The 16844-nt window shown below is 44.3% G+C and overlaps 1 protein-coding gene across 1 annotated transcript in view; it reads right to left on the bottom strand.

Moving 5' to 3' along the window:
• CLSTN1 (calsyntenin 1) overlaps window positions 1-16844 on the bottom strand; it is a 78161-nt gene that overhangs the window by 47593 nt on the left and 13724 nt on the right.

Genomic DNA, 16844 nt, shown 5'->3' with positions numbered 1-16844 from the left:
TCATGGGAGTTGCTGAAGGCAGGGAGAAAGAAAAGAGGTATGATATGGGGGCATTTTTGGGACTTGGATTTGACCTGAATGATATTGCAGGGACAGATGCAGGACACTATATATCCTGCCATAACCCACTGAATGGACTGGGAGAGAGTATAAACTACAACATAGACTATAATCCATGCTGTGTAGCAGTGCTCCAAAACATATTCATCAAATGCAATGAATGTATCACACTAATGAAAGAAGCTGTCAATGTGGGAGGAATGCGGGGTGTAGGGAGTGGGGTATATGGGAATCTCTTCTATTTTTTAATGTAACATTTTGTGTGATTTATGTATCTTTAAAAAACTCCATTATTTGTCACTACTTTCTCACTTTAAAATGTAAAAACTATTTATTTAATTTACATTAATGTAATATTTGATTCCAATTTGTTTTAAAAATTTAAGATTTTCTTAGTAAAATTATAAACATAATAAATAATAAAATCAAAGCATTCCCAATATTGGAGCCTATAAGATTTCTGAGATTTTTAACTACTTTATAGCCTTTATTTACCCTAAGAGGAATGTGAAAACAGTAGGCATAAAAATTCTGTAATCCAAATGGAAAGGCTCAGCTGAAAATGGTTGATGGTTCAAGGGGAAAGGTAATTTTATAGCCATAATCCCAGCATTCTCATGTTACAATTCAAAATTTCTAAATTGTTCCTTTAAGATGGCAATAGATTGAAGAGCTGTGGTCAATTCCAAAGTCTGAACTTTTAAGTATTTAATGAATGACATTTTTAACATTTCATTTCATCACATTCTACATCATTAAAAAAAAAAAAAAAAAAAAGCAGCCAGGCTCAAATATTTACTGAGTTTTGAATGGTACTTCATTAACTTAAAATAATGGAATAGTAAGGCTGGCAATCAGATCTTTTGTAAATGTAGGATATATCAGGGGATACCTCTATTGAGGATATGACTACCTTTTTTTTGGTGATGGTGGGTTTTAGTTGATTGAAATTGCCAAAAGATTTAAAAACCAAGATTAAAGAATATGATAGTCAACTTCAGAGTCAACTCTAAATATAAAATGTGTGCCTGTCTGCTACACCCAGGACCTCTGGCCTAAAGAGACGTTAGCACTTCGCCAGACCACACAGGCGAGAGCCCCTGCAGGCTGTCTCCATGCTTATCGCCATGCTGCGGCAGTCTTGACGCAAGACTCAGAACAGCCAACAGCCCCATCTGGATGATTGATTTGAAAATTGAAAGCAGTACCAAAAAAAGAATTTGATGCGTGCCCCTTCTCATTCAGTCCACCTAGATGGGTCATAGTGATCCTTAAATAAGGACACCCGAGCACTTCAGGGGATTGTAGGCATTTCACTGCTAAACCTAGATGAGGGTACCCGTTTGGTTTGCAGATTCAACTTAACCTTGGCCCATGGAAAGAATCTGCAATTAAAGGACACTGCCGCTAGGTGGCAGCAGGTGCCTTTGAGTACATGCTCCAGATTTTTCCGGTTTAAGATATAAAAACCCAGCTCTTTACAAAGAGGCAACAGAATGTATTCAGTGCTACCAGGCCCTTTGTTAAAGATGCCTTTCACAACGTCTTAAATTTAAACACAAGTCACTTTGGCTTCTAACTCACTGGGCATCTGGTCATATGGCCCTACCCAAATTCAAAAGGGTGGGGAAGTACAATCCTATCATGTGTCTGGAGGCGTGAGCACCAGAAATAACTAAGAACAACTCTATGGCCATAAGCGGTGCAAGTAGAGAGCTCACAAGTTATCCTTCAAAAGATAATGGGGGACAGAAGCGGACGTGTTCAAGGGATTGGGCTCCAGTCTACCATATGGGAAGTCCAGGGTTCAATGCCCAGGGCCTCCTGGTGAAGGCAAGCTGGCCCACGAGGAGTGCTGGTAGCAAGAAGATAATGTAACAAAAAGAGACACAGAGGAGAGACAATAAGAGATGCAGCAGACCAGGGAGGTGAGGTGGTACAAGAGATTGAGCGCCTCTCACCCACTCCAGACGGTCCCAGGATCGGTTCCTGGTGCCACCTAAAGAGAGGACAAGCAGACACAGAAGAACACCCAGTGAATTGACACAGAAAGAGGAAAATGGCGGGGGGGAGGGGGTTTAAAAATAAATAAATCTAGGGAAACGGACTTTGGCCCAGTGGTTAGGGCGTCTGTCTACCACATGGGAGGTCCGCGGTTCAAACCCCGGGCCTCCTTGACCCGTGTGGAGCTGGCCCATGCGCAGTGCTGATGCGCGCAAGGAGTGCCGTGCCACGCAAGGGTGTTCCCCGCGTGGGGGAGCCCCACGCGCAAGGAGTGCGCCCCACGCGCAAGGAGTGCGCCCCACGCGCAAGGAGTGCGCCCGTGAGGAGAGCCGCCCAGCGTGAAAAGAAAGAGCAGCCTGCCCAGGAATGGCGCCACCCACACTTCCCGTGCCGCTGACGACAACAGAAGCGGACAAAGAAACAAGACGCAGCAAATAGACACCAAGAACAGACAACCAGGGGAGGGGGGGGGGAATTAAATAAATAAATAAATCTTTAAAAATAAATAAATAAATAAATCTTTAGAAATAAATAAATAAATAAATAATTCTTTAAAAATAAATAAATAAATCTTTAAAAATAAATAAATAAATAAATAAATCTTTAAAAAGAAAAAAAAAGATGTGTGGGGGTGGAGAGTGAATGTAGCTCAGGAGTTAAGCACCTGCTTCCTACATACAAGGTCTTGGGTTCAATCCCCAGTACCTATAAAATAAAAAAGGTAATGGGGGTTTCTTGGACACGAGGAAGTATTTTAAATAGAATAAAAATATAAGGTGCAAAGGTAGAAAAGTACATAGCTTGCTCTGGGACTAGTAAGACAGTGATAAATGCATGGCTCTAAAAGAGTAAGGGGGGTGCAGATGAAGAAGGGGCCTGACCGAGGTGAGCACCTCTTGCAAGCCATGCAGATGAGCCCTGGTAATTCTTTAGACAAGAGGCTGGTCAGAGCTTTAAACAGTCACCATGGTATGGTAGAAAAGGCAGGTACCTTGGAACCAAAAAGGACTCGGTTAACCTACAAATTCTGCATCTGGCTCGCGCCCTGCACTGCACCTGTCGGGGCATTGGGAACGGTCACAACCTCGTGGGGTTGTTGTGAAGATCATAAACAAGCAAAGGGCCTGCTACGTGTCTGCTACATGGTGCTCAATAAATACTTGTTGGTAAACTGAGCATAAGTGGGCGCTCTCCTTTAGAAATAAGAGGGCAGAAATGGCAGAGGCAAGGAGACACAGGAGGCTTGGGGGGCCTCTCTGTCGGCCGTCCCACCACCAGCTTCCTAAGCCCACGGCCTCCAGCCAAAGAAATGCCCACATCTTCAGACTCTTCAGAGGCCTCCTCCTATCCCTTTTCATTCAGCAAAAGGAAAGAGAGAAGTAGTATTGCAGCAGAGTGATACCGTTAAGACAAAACACCACACACGCACCTGGCACTTTGTTTAATAAAATAGGAAACTTTTTAATCAATCAAAGCAAGACTGCATGAAATTTTATATACAGTAACTCTCCATTTCAGCTGAGGTTATTTCTAGTAATAGTTTTGGCTAATAGAGCATTGATTTCCTCAGACTTTGTTAAACAATATTTTTTAAGTTATTCTAAGGGTAAAGTTTTTTTCTAAAACTGAACACTTGCAAAGAATCTCCAGACAAATTCTTTGACACAAGTGTAAGGGCTTCTGTACCACAATCCCAAATTTAAAGTGTCTGGAAACCTACATACACATATCATATATTATTTAGATCAAGGTTTCTCAGTTCAGCACTTTGGAGATTTAGTTTGGGGGGCGTTGTCCTGCACATTGCTGGCTTCTCCCCACTAGCACGGCAGCACCCGCTCCCAGTTGTGACAACCAAAAATGTCCCAGAAAGTGCCAAAAATTCCCTGGGGGGCCCATGCGCAGTGCTGATGCACGCAAGGAGTGCCCTGCCACGCAGGGGTGTCCCCCACGTAGGGGAGCCTCACGCGCAAGGAGCGCACCCCATAAGGAGAGCCGCCCAGCGCGAAAGAAAGTGCAGCCTGCCCAGGAATGGCGCCACACACGGAGAGCTGACACAACAAGATGGCGCAGCAAAAAGAAACACAGATTCCGAGTGCTGCTGATAAGGATGGAAGCGGTCACAGAAGAACAGGCAGCAAATGGACACAGAGAACAGACAACTGGGGGGAGGGGGGGAGGGGGAAAGGGGAGAGAAATAAAAAAAATTTTTTATTGTAAAAATTTAAAAATTAAATAAAAAATTGCCTGGGGGGGATAAAATCCTAGCTCCTTCCACCAACTACTGACTTGAATCCACCCTCTTAAGGAAAACCAGTGTTTTCCATATTGAAATCATTTGTACATTTCAAGATAGCCATCTTCATAATTTGTGTGTTATATATAATAAAGTTAATTTTTAAAGTAAAATCATATTTGAGTATAAAATACACCCTTAAATTAAGTAAACAAGAAATTACTCTTTTCAGTGAAACCTTTTGGGTATTTATTTCCTTTTCCCTGACAAGCAGGTCACCTAGCATATGCTATTACATACCACGCGATGATGGACTGAGCATTGCCATTTCTAAAAAGTGAGAATCTGCTGGGGACAGCCAGCTGCTCCCTGCACTCAGCCCTTTGGTGAAGGCGGGCACCACGGGCCACCACTCAGCAGCCTGACTGCTCCCCAACAGGAGGATCTGTCCCTGGGGTGTGGGCTGGCCACTAACCAGGAAATGATCTTTTTTTTTTTCAGGACTGCAAGTTGCTGGGCGAGGCTGGGAGCCATGACGCAAGCAGGGGAGTGCCACCAAGTGAGATGGGAGAGGCAGCGGGAGTGGCGAGGTGATGCTTGGGGCGCCCTTCTCCCAAGTGGGAGCCGCACCCTAACTGCAAAGGGGGGTGAGAGGCAAGGGAGAGAGCACACTCCGATCCCTGCATGCCAGGAAGGCCACCTGCCTTGGGGTGGAAAAAGACTGAGGGGGCAAGAGTGGAATCAGGGAGAAAAGGTCAGGGGCTGAGTCACAAGTGCGGTTTAGGGCCAGACGTCTGCTGCCCCCGGGCTGCTGGGGCGCCTGTCCCAGCCTGGACCAAAAGTTAAGGAGCGGCCAAGAGCCGGGAAACTACCCTGCCTTCATGCCTTCCTTCCACAGATGCACAGCCATTTGTCACAGGTGATTAAAATATTAATTTTGAGCACATTCTGCAAAGTAGTTCTGAGGGAGCAAAGCATACTTTCAACCACGCAACTTTTCAAAGCATCAAAGGGGCCTTCTAGTTATTCCTCCAGATTCCAGACAAGTTTAACGTCAAGAAAGTTTTTAAATCGTGTGAAGTTTACAACATATAAAAAGTAGACAAAAGAATAATGAACTCCACATGCCCATTGCTCAGCCGGTTCAATTATCAGTATGCTTAGTCTTGTGTGATTTATAGACTCCCAGCCCCTCCATCCAACTTCAATTATTTTGAAACAAATCCCAGACTTCATCTAATTTCACCCATAAATACTTCAACATGCATCTCTAAAAGATAACAACACTTTTTTTTCCTTTCCCTTTTAGGTCGTCCTGGGGATTGAACCCGGGATCTTGTACATGGGAAGAAGCACTCAACCAGGGGACTACACACTACACCTGCTCCCCTCCTCTTTTACCATTACCACCAAAAAGACTCAAAATGATGATTTTTTTGTTTTTTGTTTTTGAGGTACCAGGGCCAGGGATTGAACCTGGGATCTCGTATGTGGGAAGCTGGTGCTCAACCGCTGAGCCACATCAGCTCCCCAGAGTTAGTTTTTCGTTTGTTCGTTGTTTGTTTTTAGGAGGTATTGGGGACCAAACCCAGACCTTGTATGTAGGAAGCAGGTGCTCAACCACTGAGGTACCTGTGCTCTCCCTTTTTCTTTTTTTAAACATTATCATTTAAAAGGCTCACGATGACTTTTTTTTCCTCTCAAAGATTTATTTTTTATTTCTCTCCCCTTTCCCCCCCACCCCAGTTGTCTGCTCTCATTGTGCATTCACTGTGTGTTCTTCTGTGTCCGCTTGCATTCTTGTCAGCAGCACCGGGAATCTGTATCTCTTTTTTTGTTGCATCATCTTGCTGCATTAGCTCTCTGTGTGTGCAGCGTCACTCGTGGACAGACTACACTTTTTTTGCACGGGGTGGCTCTTCTTACAGGGCGCACTCCTTGCACATGAAGCTCCGCTATGTGGGGGTACCCCTGCGTGGCACGGCACTCCTTGCACACATCAGCACTGCGTGTGGGCCAACTCACCACACAGGTCAGGAGGCCCTGGGTTTGAACCCTGGATCTCCCATGTGGTAGGCAGATGCTCTATCCATTGAGCCAAATCCACCTCCCATAATGACTATTTAATATCATCTAATAACCAGTCAGGATGCACATCTATCTGACTGCCTCCATATACCAAATAATTTAACTCAACACACATCTCTGTATCGTAAGTTTGTATAGTTTCCTCTGAAATGCTGTTGCTAAGAAAGAAAAACTTAAAAGCACTCATCACCCTTAGGCAATAATGCTTTAGCAGTTTCCACAACTTTGCCAATTATTTTTGTAAATTTTGGCCAATATAGTTTAATTCACTTCTTTTTTGATCTGAAAATTCTGCCAATTTAAATATAGCCAGTTTTGTGGATTCACCATCAAATACATCTTTTCTGAGTATTGACTCCAGGCAGTATTGACTCCATATTTTGATTTCACTTACAGTTTTCTAAAGACTCATTTTCTGTAGAACTTAGCCTCATGACTCAGTCAAGAGACAGCCACAGCCCATCCCATAATCCAAGGCAGGCACTATAAAAACAGCACTTAAGAGAGCATTTTCGGAATAATACATTTTCCTTTTTCCATTTTTCCTGCTTTACGAAACATTTTCTAATTTACATGGGTTTTAATTGAAAATAAACTTGAGAGTACTGGCAGAGCTGTTTTTCCTCATTTCCTAAAAGGAACAGATGCAAAATAAATTATTAGCAGCCCTTGCTTGGGTCTTAACTATTTGTACTATATTGTTGATAGCTCTGGCTTCTTTTAAACTAATAAATAGTAAGAAAAGTCGCTACATTTCAAAAGAGATGGGGGGGAGAGAGGGGGGGAGAGAGAGAGAGCGCGAGAGAAAGAGAGAGAGAAAGAGGCAGCCATAATTACAGTGCTATTTTTGAGAAATCAGGGTGTGATCATCACAAATGTGCTTTTTAAAAATTAGGATAAAAAAAGCCAAGTGGAATTAATGTTTCTGTTATTAAATATCGCTTAAATATAGCATCCCCAAACCAAAAGACAAATAATTGAATGCGTGTTCTAAAGCAAAGTTCATAACCTTTTTTAGATCATGGGCTCTTTTAAGAATCTATTGAAAGCCACGAACCCCTCCCCAGGAAAAAATGCCCACACAACACTTGGCAAGAGATTTCAGGGGCTCCAGGGTCCCACTAAAAGGAATCCAAGTAAGAATCACTATTCTAAAATATCCAGTGAAACCTCTATTAACTGACTCTCAGAAATCTGGTATTTTCATCTGGCACCTGAATGTAACTGGAAAGCAAAACATAAAACTTTGTTTCACTTATGCATATAGTTCTAAAATTTTACCTGTGTTTAACAATACTGAGAAGCAATATCTTAATAGTTCATGGAGACTTCCTTACATGCCACCCAGTGAAGGAGACCAGGGAAGAAATCCAAATAAGGTGCAACATTGTTGCTAGTTTTTAGAGTGCTTAAAGCTAGTGACACAAAAAAGTTTAAAGTAACAAAGAGTGCATTTGAAGCTGAAATGATAGAGTATGCTTTAAATAATGTTGAGAGGTACAAGTGATAAAGATAAAAACATTATACTTTCATTAAGAATAAGAAAACTGCCAAGAGAGTGGCATCTCACATTCCCTAATTGATTTTATAGATGGACATCTTAACACACTATCCAGGAAGTTATGCAATTCACCATCTTCTCTTCACAAGGACAAAAGCACCAGAAGCAAACAGGATGGATGGATGGATGGATGGATGGATGGATGGATGGATGGATGGATGGATGGATGGATGGATGGGTGGGTGGGTGGATAGGTGGATGGATGGGTGGGTGGATAGGTGGATGGATGGGTGGGTGGATAGGTGGATGGATGGGTGGGTGGATAGGTGGATAGGAGGGATGAGGGAGGGAGGCTGCACGGATGAATGGAGGAAGGGAGGAAGCAAGGAAAGGGGGTAGGTATAAGGGTTTCCTTCTTTAAAACACATTCCATGGGAAGTGGACTTGGCCCAGTGGATAGGGCGTCCGTCTACCACATGGGAGGTCCACGGTTCTAACCCTGGGCCTCCTTGACCCGTGTGGAGCTGGCCCATGCACAGTGCTGATGTGCGCAAGGAGTGCCCTGCCACGCAGGGGTGTCCCCACGTAGGGGAGCCCCACACGCAAGGAGTGTATCCCATAAGGAGAGCCGCCCAGCGCGAAAGAAAAGTGCAGCCTGCCCAGGAATGGCGCTGCACACACGGAGAACTGACACAACAAGATGACGCAACAAAAAGAAACACAGATTCCCGTGCTGCTGACAACAACAGAAGCAGACAAAGAAGAACACACAGCAAATAAACACAGAGAACAGACAACTGGGGCGGGGGGCGGGGAAGGGGAGAGAAATAAATAAATCTTTAAAAAACAAAATAAAAATTCCAGGTATATTCTAGGTAAGGGTCTGTGCAGATTTGCTCTGTGTATATACCCTCTACAGCACAGTAAATGATTCCAAGCCACCAAGAACACTCAGTATATTTTATTTAAAGTTTCCAATGAATGGTTTCGAAATGTTTATATCCCTTTTAAGGGGCTAACCTTCGGTTACCCATTATCTCATTTTTCTACTAGATTTTCATAAAAAAAAGATATTTAAATTTTCCAAAGTACCGTAATATCACATTTACAAACTTTTATTGTAAGCAAATAAAAGCAGTTCACTAGCATGAAGTGTAGACATCTATGAATTTTCTAATCAAATTATTTTTATGTAATATTAAGGTAAACCTTATAAAACTGACAGTACAGGCACCAACCTAAAACCTAGCTAGCAAGCCTAATGGCCAGGTCTACGATCATAAACAACAATCAAGCCCATTGAGGGAGAGCCTGTCTCTAATGCTGCAAATATGACGTCAGGCAGCGTAGCAAGCCTGTCTATCCACAATGGGCGTTGCCTGTCCAGTTGCGACAAGTAAGATTTCTAACTGCAAAAGCTCCTGCCCCTCCCTGCCAGGAGTTCCAAAGGTGACGAGTGCGTGCGCAGGGAAGCAATCCTCAAGCTTCCAGGAAAGAAGGGTCTCCCTCAGGATTGTGGCTGTAGCATGGGAGGGGGCCCAGGTGAAGAGCTCTGTCGGGGTCCCGGCATTGAACACTGTCCCTCCGGCCACCTTGTCCCTTACCAGGGAGGCTGAACCCATCGTGGTGCCTTAGGAGGGGGCTGAACTCCAGGACCGCGGGGGGATGCTGAAGGAGGCAGCCGGCGGGCAAGCACCCCAGGGGCTCGGGCACCTCCCTGGCTGGCGTGGACTGGCACGGCGGCTGGCTGCACGGTTGCTGTGAGTTTTTCCTCAAGCTCTGCTCCCCCGGCTGGTTGCTGCTGTGTGAATTATTAGCAGTATTTCAGAACTAAGGTTTTTCTGGGGGGTGGATAGAGTTGGAGAATGTGTCTCATTCAGATGTTTCTCTCTGGGGTTAGTGGAGGTGAGAAACTGGCAAAATCTCATTAATTGAAATTAAAATGAGAATCCTTACTGAGAAGGGAGAACAAACCCACAGAGGGCAAGGAATTTGTCTGAATTCATCAACCGCAGCGACGGAACCGGAGGCCCCTCCAGATGGCTCCCGTCAAGTGCGCCTCTCCGCGCCCTGGTGTGAGCCGGTGAGTCTGGCACTAGGCTCCGGCAGGTTCCGTCTGGAATGTTCTCTAGGAGCTAGTGCCGCACTCCCCAGCAGAGAACAGTATCAGTGGAAGGCTCATGAACAGACGCCCCTCGGGGCGCCTTTTTGTAAGAGGAGTGATGTTTATCAGCCTGAGCTGGCAGTTTTCACTCTTGCCCTCTCAGTGCGCGTGCCCCCTGGAGAGAGCACTTTGGGTCGGCTCTCACCTTGACGTGGCTCCTCCAGGGAGCTTGCTCCTAACTGGCAGCAGCTCCAGCCTCTGGCTCCCTGCTTCCGTCGCAGGACAAGGACCCTCCGCGAGTGAAGTGTGGCTTAGAGGACTTCCCACAGGCGGAGCAAGGCGAGGTGGAGGAGTTCCTCGCCAGCGGCACCCACTGCCTTGCCGCACCACTGACGCCAGTTTCCCATGTACAGGCACCCCTTCCCCACCCCTCTGTGTCCTGATTCACTTGACTTCTTTTTTTTTTTTTTTCAGATTTATTTTTTATTTATTTCTCTCCCCCCCCCACTGCCTGCTCTGCGTCCACTCGCTGTGTTTTCTGCATCCACTAGCATTATCCTGAGGCACTGGGAATCTGTGTCTCTTTTTCCTGTGTCTCTTTTTTTGTTGTTGGGTCATCTTGCTGTGTCAGTTCTGTGTGTGTGACACAGGCTGTCCTGGGCAGGCTATGCTCTTTTTTTTCACGTGGGGTGGCTCTCCTTGCTGGGCACACTCCTTGTGCGTGGGGCACCCCTATGCAGGGGACACGCCTGTGTGGCGCGGCACTCCTTGCACGCGGCAGTACTGTGTGTGAGCCAGCTCACCACACAAGTCAGGAGGCCCTAGGCATCGAACCCTGGACCCTCCATGTGGTAGGCGGACACTCTATCAGTTGAGCCACATCTGCTTCCCTCACCTGATTTCTTCATCAACACCAACACTCACCTGCTCCAACCTTCCATTTTCTCAAGGTCCTGCTAAGAAACTGACGAGCTAATCTGAGGTACTAATTTGAGCTGGGTGCTAATGAATGATAACATCTCAAGGTACCCACACTTGCATTTTGTAAAGAATGTCAGTGATTTGATACAAAAGTAGAAACGAAGGTAAGAAATACAGGCATCGGGCAAGCAAATATTTTTGGACACAGCCCCTTACTGCCTTTCAGGTCCTATATTACCTGGGTCTGGCTACCTTCCTCAAAAAGCCAGCCCTGGAAAATTATTCGGCATGCACATACTTTTACGCAATTTTCTACAGAATTAAATATATAGCATGGTAGGAACAAATCCACTGCCAAACAACTTTTAGAGCATTTCAAATCACTTGATGTGTACACATCCACTTATCAATTGACTCTTACAATACAAGTCAATCAGACATCTAGTTATGCAACAAACTACCTGCCATGCTTCCCCTTAATTTCCTATTTTACTATGTTATCAGAAAACACAGGCCAGGTTTACCCTTTTATTTCTTCTTTATCATGATCACATTTATCACATTTGTCTTGAATTAAAATAGGATAAGGCGCTGTCCTGAATTGTAACATAATAGTCCAATGGCAATTTCCAAGTTCTGTGTGTGTTTTTTTAGTCTCCTGACCTTCATATACAATGGGAAATGTTATCACAAAAAGCTCAAAAAAGGCCACACACTATGTAAGACCTGCTGACATCCACGATCAGTGCAAAGTTCTTAATCGCTATTCCCCCAAACTAGTTGTAAGCTAACTAGTATTGTCCAAAAAATCCACAATGCAGTCAGAAAAATCAAGATATTCCTCCCTTGTTCCCCTATTAGTTGCCCCTTTAGTACTTTCTTTCATACCATATTAACAACACAAGATAAGTGCTTTTATGTATTTATATATTACTTATAAAATAAAATGGGTGTAATGTTTTTATGATAACACAAAGCAAAACACCTCAATCTTCTTTTGACATGGAGGCTCTTGAGAAGCATATTTTTTATTAGAAAGAGCAAGATCAATATAATGATAGGAGAACTAAAGCCTTCCAGGTTAGTGAGAACATAGAGAAAAAAATAAAAGGACTTAATTTCCTTATTTTGGGTGTTTTAAATCACAGGGCACTGAGAAAACTTATAGACAGAATTGCCAGCTTACATAAGGGTTGATTTTAAGTAAACTTCAAAGCATAGAGAGATGTGACTTGTCAAAATGGGAAGAAGACAGATATTGCAAACCAGGCTTTACTGAGTCTGACATCTATTGTGGGCCAACTCAAGATGGGTTTTTGTGCCTTGAGAGAAGGAAAAGAAACCACAAAGAGCAGGTGACATTATTTGAAGGCATGAGTTCTGGAAACATTCTCTTTTTTGAGGGCTATCCAGAAAGTCAAGGGAAAGCTGGAAGAATGGCATCAGCTACAATTTAAGTGCCAGGCATCACGCTAAAACTTCATTTCCACAACTCCTCACTCTAGAACAGTACACTAAACTGCGGCAAGACATCTGAGGCCTTTCCCTATTTCCTTGTGATGGAAAGCAAGGGTGGGAAACTGACCTGGGTAATAATACAGGTGGGTGGACTTACGACAGGTTCAATCACAAAGAACACTGAACCATCTCTGGGAACCTTCCAAAGGTTCCACATTTGGTTGGCTCTCTTCAACCTTCATGCCAAATTGGAGAATGCTAAAAGCTAGAGTGAAAGGTGCAAGTGATGGAACATGGAGTGGGAGCTGAAATCACGTGACAGAACGGATGTACAGTCGGCTGCCGACGGGTGAGGCAGAATGACGACAAATGAAGACAAACCCTCACACTAAGGATCAAAGCATCAAGCCGATAGAGGAGAAGTGGTTAAACGTCAGCTGGGCTTGGGAGGACTTGGAAGTCTGGGTTAAATAAAAGCTCCGTGTGACAAGGAGCAGCAGGTTTAGACCAAGGAGTGCCGTCCCCACACCACTGCTCTGCCCCACCCTTACGGCAGTACCTACGCCCTGGGTGCACCCAAGGAGAAAGCAGGCTGGGGGAGACTTTGGAAATACATCAGGGAAGAGCTGCTGGAAGAACAGAAGATGCTTAGCTCTGAGGTGTAAAAAGCTGTTGGGGCAGGGGGGGAGTTGGCTGCTGGCTCTTTAAACCCTTTTAAAAAGGTATATGAAATTGACTTAGCAAAGCAGGCACAGATGCTTGCTTATCAAGTGTTCTGAGCATTTGAGAATTTGCTCAGTCCCCATAACAACCCCTGAGGGAGGGACTATCATTATCCCCATTTTACAGATAAAGAAACTGAGGCCCAGAGACAGTAAGTGACTGTCCAACCTACACACGGAGTGGGCGGCAGAGCGGGGTGTGAACCCCAAGAGCTGAACTCGAGTCCATTCTCTTGGCCCCTCCACGACACTCCTGCTGTGCCAAAATTTATTCCGTGGGGATCCGGTGGTGGAGTAAAGACCAAGAGGTGCCCTCCAAATTAAGGCTGCCCTCCAAAAGGAAAGGGGCTCCCCGCTTAGACCTGGTCCAGCAGAGACTGCCCGAGACTGTGCCCCCGCGGTCGGGAGGGAGCCGCACTAGGCTCTCGGCCCCGTGGCAACTGTGACTTGAGTGCAGCGTGACAGTTTCTCTGGGCGGTCCTCACAAAAAAGTGCTGAAACCATGGAACTTTGTAAATAAATGTACAATTTCTCCAGAATTTTTTAAAACTCCATTCCAATTCTATAATCTCCCTTCCTGACTCAACTGCACATGAAATTTAACAACTTGCCTAAATTTATATTTTCTGAATATTCTTTGTTACCAAAAAAGAGAAACACTATGGGTTGGACTCCACCATTTATTCCCACTTTTTATATTCTGAGCAACTAAAACAGCAATCTGGGAAGCAGATTTGGCTCAACGGATAGAGTGTCCACCTACCATATGGGAGGCCCAGGGTTCAAACCCAGGGCCTCCTGACCCGTGTGGTGAGTTAGCCCACGTGCAGTGCTGATGCGCGCAAGGAGTGCCGTGCCATGCAAAGTTGTCCCCCACATAGGGGAGCCCCACGCACAAGGAGTGCGCCCCGTAAGGAGAGCCGCCCAGCGCAAAAAAGGTGCAGCCTGCCCAGGAGTGGCACCGCACACATGGAGAGCTGACACAGCAAGATGACACAACCAAAAGAGACACAGATTCCCGGTGCCGCTGACGAGAACACAAAGTGAATGCAGAAGAACACACAGCGAATGGACACAGAGAGCAGACATTGGGGAGGGCAGGGACGGGGAGAGAAATAAATAAAAAAAAAACAGCACTCTGACAAAATAACCACTTCACTTGTTTCCTCTTTGGTAAAATGAGCTGACTGAGCTAAATAATTTCAAAAGTTCCATTTCTAGAATTCTATCCATATAATTCAGAAGCTGTTTTTTTTTTTTTCACTAGATTAGCAGAATTTTTAAGTTTAGAGGGTTTAAAAACATACTTAAGAAGCTAATGCAATAACGTATAAGTAAACAGAGATGATTTAATGGGAAGACAAACTGCCGGATTTCAAAAGTAAAAGATTTTTTCTAAATGGGGAAAATGGATGATATGACCTCTCAAGAGGAAACTGAATTTATGGGATGACGTTTAGTAAAGAAACGGAAGCACTGGCGATCAACATAATGCCAAACAAACAAAACGCCCTAGAAGGGTATTTCTCAGCCCTCATCCACCAACACAACAGGACACATCCACAGTCACGCACAGCATATTCCACAAGTAACTCAGAGTCTGAGAACATCCCAAAAGAATCTTAAGGAAAATAAAGCAAACACCAGCACAGACTTCTTTTATCATGGTAGTTATACACGTTTTACAGTGAAACCAGTCATTTAAAGATCTCCAAGAGGCCATCTTATAAGGAAAAATAAGATGGGAATCTCCTCCTTTTTTAAAGCTTTGAAATGTTTTTTTAAATAGCCTTGATTTTTCTAGATCTCATTTAACAGAAAATATTAATAAGGTAAGTGTATACTAACAAAGAAAAAGTCCAAATAAACCTGATTTTGCCATTAATTTACAGGGTGTTTTTCTTCTTTCTATTCTTGCCTTCTCTCTTATTAAAATGTGTCCAAGACACTTCACAAGCACTAGAAAGGCTATAATTAAAAATAAAAACAAAAAACTGGAAAGTAACGAGTATTGGTGAGCATGTGGAAAAAGAGGAAGCCTCAGACATTTCTGGTGAGAGTGTAAAATGGTAAGCTGCTGTGGAAAAGTTTGTTGGTCCCTCAAAGTTGAACACAGAAATCCCAAATGGTCCAACAATGCCGCTCCTAGGTATATAATCCCAAAAACTGACAGCAGGGACTCAAACAGATTTTTACACACTGATGTTCATAGCTACATTATTCTCAACAGCAAAAAGGCGGAAGCAACCCAAATGCCCATCAATGAATGAACGGATAAACAAAATGTGGAAAAGCCATACAGTGAAATATTATCCAGACGTAAAAAGAACAGACGGGGGGAATGCATGGACATTCCACTGTATCCTCAGTCCCCTGAATGGCTGGGGGAGAGTGTAAACTACAATGTAAACTATAACCTATGTGGGGCAGCAGTGCTCCAAAATGCACTCGCCAAATGCAGTGAATGTGCCACACTGATGAAAGAGGCTGTTGATGTGGGAGGAGTGGGGGTGGTGGGGTGTAGGGTAAATGGGAACCTCTTATATTTTTCAATGTAACATTCTTTGTGATCTACGTATCTTTTTTAAAAAAGACAATTAAAAAAATAGACAGAGAAACTTGGAAAAAAAAAAAAAGGAATGGGGAGTAGATGTGGCACAAGGAGGTGGGCGCCTGCCTCCCACATGGGAGGTCCCAGGTTTGGTTCCCAGTGTCTCCTAAAGAAGATGAGCAGACAACAAGCAGACACAACAAGTAGAGACAATGAGCAGAACAACAAGCAGAGACAATGAGCAGATACAGCGAGCAGACAGCTGAGGAAGCCATGGGGTGTGGGGGGGCAGACTGGAGTTCTGATACATGCTACAACATGGATGAAACCTGAGGACATCATGTTGAGTGAAATATGCCAGACACAAAAAGACAAAAACCATATGATTTCACTTATATGAAATAACTAGAATATATAAAATCATAGAGACAGAAAACAGATTACAGGTTACCAGGGGTTGGGGAGCAGAGGGGATGGGGAGCTAACGCTTAATGGGTACGGTTTCTGTTTGGGGTGATGGAAAAATTCTGGTAAGGGGTGGTGGTGATGGTAGCACAACTTGTCGATGTAATTAATTGACACTGAACTGTATGCTTGAAAGTAGGTGAAGTGGGAAGTTTTAGGTTGTATGTGTTACCACAGTAAAAAGCACCTAAGAGTAAAATTAAAAAGAAAACCCGAGTAGCACTCCGCAGCACACAAGACCGCCTAGCTCCACCGTGGCCGGACTAACTGCCACCCTCAAGGTCGCTCAGGGGACCACGGCAGGTTTGCTCTACCTGAGAGGCAATTCCAGGTATGAGGGCCAGAATTCACCTGTCTCTGCCCTACTCAAGAAAGCAAGCTACAAGGCACATGGGGAGACACGACTGCAGGAACAAGGTGAGTTACCTGATAAGTACATCATTTGGCAAGCTTTGCTTTGCTACTTCAGCTGTTATTTAGAAACAAACTACTCGTGACCCCTTCCCCAACTATAGTTAAACATTGACCAGAGCAGCAATTATCTATGTGTGGTTTAAGGACCCCTTGGGGGTCCCCAAGACCCTTTCAGGGGACCCAGAAAATCCTTTTTCTAGCTATTTACCTGTCAGGCCGAATTTTCGGCGTATGCTTCAATGAAACAACATGTGGTAACATTGTCTCCAGCTAGCTTCTCTGAAGTTGGACATAAAAGAGATTTGCAAAAATGTTAAATA

Source organism: Dasypus novemcinctus, chromosome 9 (genome assembly GCF_030445035.2).
Source record: "Dasypus novemcinctus isolate mDasNov1 chromosome 9, mDasNov1.1.hap2, whole genome shotgun sequence".
NCBI classification, from domain to species: Eukaryota; Metazoa; Chordata; class Mammalia; order Cingulata; family Dasypodidae; genus Dasypus; species Dasypus novemcinctus.
This window is presented reverse-complemented; position numbering and strand designations above follow the sequence as displayed.